This window comes from Pongo pygmaeus, chromosome 5, assembly GCF_028885625.2.
Source record: "Pongo pygmaeus isolate AG05252 chromosome 5, NHGRI_mPonPyg2-v2.0_pri, whole genome shotgun sequence".
Taxonomy (NCBI): domain Eukaryota; kingdom Metazoa; phylum Chordata; class Mammalia; order Primates; family Hominidae; genus Pongo; species Pongo pygmaeus.
The window spans coordinates 156,210,281-156,216,529 of NC_072378.2; the positions used below are offsets into that span (position 1 = coordinate 156,210,281).

Below are 6,249 nucleotides of genomic sequence, written 5' to 3' on the forward strand. Positions count from 1 at the left end.
TATAATTCTGAGTAAGCATGTTTTAGACTCTCTCATTCTTTGCTCTATGACTTTTAACCTTTCTTTTTCATTTTCCATTTTGATTGTTTCTCTGGGTTGCTCTATGCTCAGTAATTCCTTCATCTCTATCTTCCGGTTCACTAATTATCTCTTCAGCAAAATCTAACATAGTTTAACAATTAATGTTTTAATTTCATTTTTTATATTCATATAACATAAATTACACATTTCATTGTATTATTATATTTTATGTTGTATTTTCATGTATATTATAATGTTTCCATTTCACTGTTATCATTTATATATCTTTTTTACTTCTAAACATTTCATTAAGTTATTTTTCAAACTCACTGGTTAAATTGATAGTCTCTTCTTTGTTATATTTTAAATTATATCTTATATTTCTTTATGTGTAGAGGAGAGAGAGGCAGTTTCTGGTGAAAAGTGGAAAACCTGCTAGACAAATTATAAAAGAGCCATAACATTCATATCTTATACTTCTTAAAACATTATATATGTGTTTTTTTGTTCTGTGCCTGTTAAGTCCACTATCTAATATCTTTTCAGGTTTGATTCTTCTGTTATTTCTCCTGGTTCTTGCTTATGTGCCATTGTCATTCATGTGTATTATAGAGTTTTTTTTTTGTTTTTAAATAAACCTTTTTAATTAGACCTTTATTCATGGGAATTACTTGAGGCTTGCCTTGGGGACGCATTCCCTCTAATAGGTTTTGTATTTGTTCTTGCAAGGTCCCTGGGGCATCTCTAGCCCTGGATCATTTTTAACTACTTGTTTGGCTCTAGATTTTAAAAATATCATTACCTAGAGAAGGCTGGCTAATGGAAGGTCAATGGACTAACTTGCAGATGAAGAGGATTGAAAGAGGGATTGTTAGGTCCATATCAAAACCCTAGCTATGTCATATTCAACTCATTTGCCAAAACCATGGGGATTTTATTTTATTTTTTTACCACAACAGTTGTTGTAATGTTATCCAGAAATTTTCAAGCTCTGTCTTCTTTTCTTTTTCTTTCTTTCCATTCCCAACATCAAACTGCACCCTAAGAGAACACAACATCAGAATACTGTAGGAAATAATCTAGTGAAATGTTTAGGGCTACATTCCTCATAGTTCTAGGAAATCTCCTTCATCATCCCAAATTGTTAGCATACTCTCTCCTCTTCCAATGCTTATACTGCTTCTTGCTCATATCATTAATAACACCTTCCTCCAGCACTATTGGATTAATGTATATCATATAGGTAGCTATGTGTGTGTGTATATGAATATATATGTATGCATATTCTTTCTTTATAGCTAATCTATAATGTCCGAGAGTCAATGATCATGTCTCTGTAGTTGTATATATTTCATCAGTTTATACACTATTCCAGATAAATCAGGCATTTAGGAAAAGTTTGCTGATTAATTGGTAGTCCATCTCTGCCAAACCTAGGATCACTCTGTGAGCATCTACATTCACACTTACATTACTTTGCATGGTTCATAGTGATATTGTTTGGCTGTGTCCCCACCCAAATCTCATCTTGAATTTCCACGTGTTGTGGGAGCTACCCAGTGGGAGGTAATTGAATCATGGGTGCAGGTCTTTCCCATGCTGTTCTTGTGATAGTGAATAAGTCTCATGAGATCTGATGGTTTTATAAGCTCTCTCTTTGCTGACTGCCATCCATGTAAGACATGACTTGCTTCTCCTTGCCTTCCACCATAATTGTGAGAACTCCACAGCTATGTAAAACTATGAGTCCATTAAAATCTCTTTTTCTTCCCACTCTCGGATATGTCTTTATCAGCAGCATGAAAATAGACTAATATAATATGCTTGCCTTGCTAATTTGATCTTTCTTCTTGCAGGCTGTCTTTGCTTCTTCTCTGTTCCAGCCCTAATCTACTAACACTATCTTTGACTTCACCTTTTTCAGAACAATAAGGTCTTCTGGACAGCATATATCTCAGTCATAAAAATCCATGAGATTTAACCTAAAATTAGACTATCTTTTGTTTCAAGTGACTGACTTTCATTAATCTTGACTTTGTGCCTTAGATTCAGGCAGGTGAACCAGTGCTTTCCTTTTAACACAAAATCATAAAAAGAAAAGAGAAAGGACCTTCATAAAACCAGGCACCAACCTGGATTGCCAGGAACTTGTTTGCCTTTCTATTCCTACAGCCTTGTGATATCACTGAACTCTCAACTGCATGTTTTACACTTTGGCAAATTCAAGGATCTATCCTGTCCCTAAGACTAGGGCACATATATGTCCTAAGCATATATGGAGCTCTAAACAGTACTCTACTGGCATTGTATCATGCTGCTTTGCATCCTGATTTTAGCAAATGAAAGTGTTCTTTTTTTTTCTCATGCCTATGTCCCAGATTTAGCTCATTGATGGCCTGGTACTTCTCATTTCTCCCAGTGTGGTTCTTGTCCATATGGAGGCTTGCTGTTGATTCTCCCTGATGTTGCCTATCTTCCTTGTCTCCTCCTTTTGATGGGAGCTTGGCTCCCTGCTTATAGTTTGCTCCATACTTGCATATACATCTGTTCTCTAAATTTACTTGTCACTGTGCCTCCCATAGATTTCAAATAGGTTGCTACCTATTAAAGGCCACTTATCCCCAAGCTGATTCCTAATAATTTTAAATTAGTTGAGGAAATGCAGACAAATGATACATACTTTGCTTCTAAATTTTGAGTTACAGAGTCAATATACCTATGCTTTGTGCAGCAGAGATGAACATACCTGGAAATGGATGATCTGACTGTGTTACAGGTATGGTTAGAATTAGAAACATCAACTTTTAGGGAACATATATTTTAGATACATAATAGTGTCATTAAACAAATATCAAATAATGCCCTAACATCACCGTAAGCTCACCATTCTTCTGTGGTGTTAACTTAGTTTATTTGCCTAAATTGTTTGTAGGGTACAATAAGCTGTACCATATAATAAAAGTTAAAATTATGCCACTAGAATTGGTTTTCATGCAGCATTAACATTGGCCAATAAGTCACTATAACCATATTTTAATCCTCAGATTGCTAAAGAAAGCCATCCTGGAAACATCACCTCTGAATTCTTGCTGTTTAAAAGGACGGAATCAGTGCAGAGAAAACAAAAATGGATAGAAATATATTTTCTACACATAGTATTTGGCAGGAGTGGAGTACAATCAATATGAAACCTCTAGTTTAATACTTACTATTACACATATAAACACAATACCAAACTTTTTAGCAGCAAAGAAACATATTAAAATCAATATTGCACACAAATTTGTATTGTGCCAAAGAAAATGTCAGATGAAAAACCTGTGGAGATCAATATTAGGGACCAAAAATTTCACATATTTTCTCTATGATGTTGCTGCTAAATAAAGAAATTTGTATTAGTGACATTGACAATGTGCAAGACTTTCTCATTAAAGAAACTCCAGCTTAATAAGTACATGTTACAGTATTGGATTTTTTCCAACCCTCTCCCCTCCTTTTTTGGCATTTACTCATGTAGGAGATTATGATACATCTGTCAAGTATGACATGTGTTAGCTCCAGCCTGGGTGTAGGAACAGGAAAAAGTAAGTCTGCAGTGGTGGCAGCCTTGATAGAAGGAGGGTGGCAGCCTTGAGTGTGTGTATATATTGGTAACATTTCTAGTGTGCCACTGAGGAAAACAAAAGAGAAACATAATTTCACCCTACAGGATTTATTTTCCCCTGCATAATAAAATTAATATTTTCCCCTAATGTCCTCAGAAGTGTTACCTAGTCTCCCTATCTCCTATCCAGAAGTAGCCTTGTATGTCCGAACACAAACCTTGCTAGATAATCAAGTCAGCTCAGGTATGTATATTTCTGATTGAATCTCCATCAGAGAACAATTTTGCATTGAGATATGTTTCGAAATTTTAGCAAAGTTTTGTATATCACTATTTAGAGTGACTCCCAACATCTTTCTGCATGATGATGATTAGGCTCATGAAGTAGGTACTCTATTACCTATTGTTCCCTGCTCTGCTGTTCTGGCAAAACATCGATATCAGTCATCAACGTCATGTTGATAACTCCTTTATGTAATTACACATCTTTCTAGAAGGTCTGAAGAGATATCTGTACTACTTATTAGCCACATGATCAAGACAGGCCATTCAGCCTCTTTGGCCGTGTTTCCTAATTTGGAACATGCACATAATGTCTGACCTGCATGCTTCATGGGCTATAATGATCAAATAAAATGATAGTCGGAAAAGTGTTTTTTAAAACTGCAAAGCCCTGTGCAAACATGAAAGTGTCTTTCAACATGGTACCCACAGACATGGAAATACATGAGTATAACTCTGCCATTGGTGGCCTGAGGCAACAATGAGAATTCTGCATCAAGGTCCAGATCCTGTCTAGCAACAGTGAGCTTTAAGCCCCAGTGCAGACAGTTGACCAGGATGAATTTTATCAGTGCTAGATAGGTCTTATTCTTTCAGTGTATTTTGTGAGTTCTTGACCTCACGTGCCTGAAAACTGCCCTTGCTGGGGAGTTATTAAAAAGATGCTCTGGCTTTTTCACTCTCAGAATTGTTCGATGAATGAATCCAGCATTGCCAGTTCTAACCTATCAAGAAATAAATTTGCTATCATTTAAATATGCAAAATTAGAAAAAAAGTCTTCCTTAAACACATTTTCAAATCATACTGAAAGAGATTTATAATTTGACAAGGATGTGTGAATCTGGGTTCTGATGTTCAGAAGTAGAAATAAAGCAATTTTCAGCCCACGTTGTAAAAACTAGAGCTTCGCATCCCCCATTGGAAAACTGTCCTTTGTCTTTCCCTATCACCATAATTAACTAGTTCCTATTCATTAAACAATGAAACAGACAATTAAATAGTAATAATAGTACTTTAATTATGAAGGTATTGTTATCTGCATAGAATGTGGAAAGGGAGATCACTTTAGCTGCATTTAAAACATTTGCTTGTCTGCTTTTTAAATACAGAAGAAAAAAGTGCTCATAATTTCAGAGCCTCTAACAGGAAAAAGGACAGAATCTATACCCTCAGAAGGCCATTTTTGAGAAACAGGAGTCACAAGTATTAATGGACTAAGCATTGATTAAAACATGTGAATTTGTAACATGTATCCTTAGTATTTTTTCAAGAGGCATCTTGAATAGTCCTAAGAACCATCAGCAAGTATTTTTAGACACAAGGATGCATGGTGAAGATGAAAGTCCTGTGCATGATGACTTTCAGAGTTTGTTAAGCACCATGATTCTTGGGTTAAATCACTTCAAACTACTCTTTGACTTGCCTTTTCTTTTTTTCTTTGAATTGAGTATGATTTTGATACTAGAGTTGGCTCTAGTATCACTATTTTATGTTTTGATACAATTGAATAAATTATGTCTTCAGTTACACAAAAACAAGCTGAATCTCCAAAATATGTTTTGTTCCTTTACCTGCTAACAATTCTCCACATTTGGGACTTTATTTCTCAGGAAAGAACTTCAGATATAAACTACTTTCTCTCTTACCACAGTTACCTTTCACCTAGTAAAATCCTAGGATGTGGACAGCTTGGCAATTGGAAAGGAAAGCTTTCTATTTTATAATTAAATAAAAACTTAGTGTTTGTAAGGTCAGCTGAGAGAAAGGAAGAATAGACCCAAAGTCAGGCAAGTAAGTTTACTGAACCTGCAGGCTGCTCCACTACAGACAGAGGAGGCAGCCCTGAGCTTACAAAATGAGGGGTTTATATGGGGGAGAGAGACCCTGGGGTTGTTTGCTGGTTAATTGTGCCACATATCACTTTGTGACGTTTATGGTACACGGGGGTGTAGGTAAAGTTTGTTTATGCTTCCCATGACCTCCACCTGTGTGGTTTGGATGGTTTGTAATTGGGGTTTGCTCATGGCAGCAAGATCTGATAAGTAAGTCTGCTGGCTCCACTGTGGCACCTAGATAAGGGATTATAAACGTAAAAAGGCTTGGAGGAAGGGGAGGGGTGGCACGGAGAGGTTTGGGAGGGGGATGTCCACAGTACCAAGAAGCTTTTTGGGGCAGTTTGTCCCTAACAGTGTTTATTAAATGTTACATATTCAGCTACAAGGGAGGCAATATTGTATGACCATTACATCTAGATCTGAATCTATGCTTTGCCTCTTAGAAGCTCTGTGACCTTGAGCAAGTAATCCTCGGAGTTTCTTTTCTCCATCTGTAAAATGGGGCT

General features: G+C 36.3%; 1 non-coding gene across 1 annotated transcript; it reads right to left on the reverse strand.

The window, feature by feature from the left end:
- Positions 1-423: 423 nt before the first annotated feature.
- On the reverse strand, positions 424-487 carry LOC129039747 (U7 small nuclear RNA). Its single transcript, XR_008503450.1, has one exon. It is a non-coding gene; the product is annotated as a U7 small nuclear RNA (small nuclear RNA).
- Between the last annotated feature and the right edge of the window lie 5,762 nt (positions 488-6,249).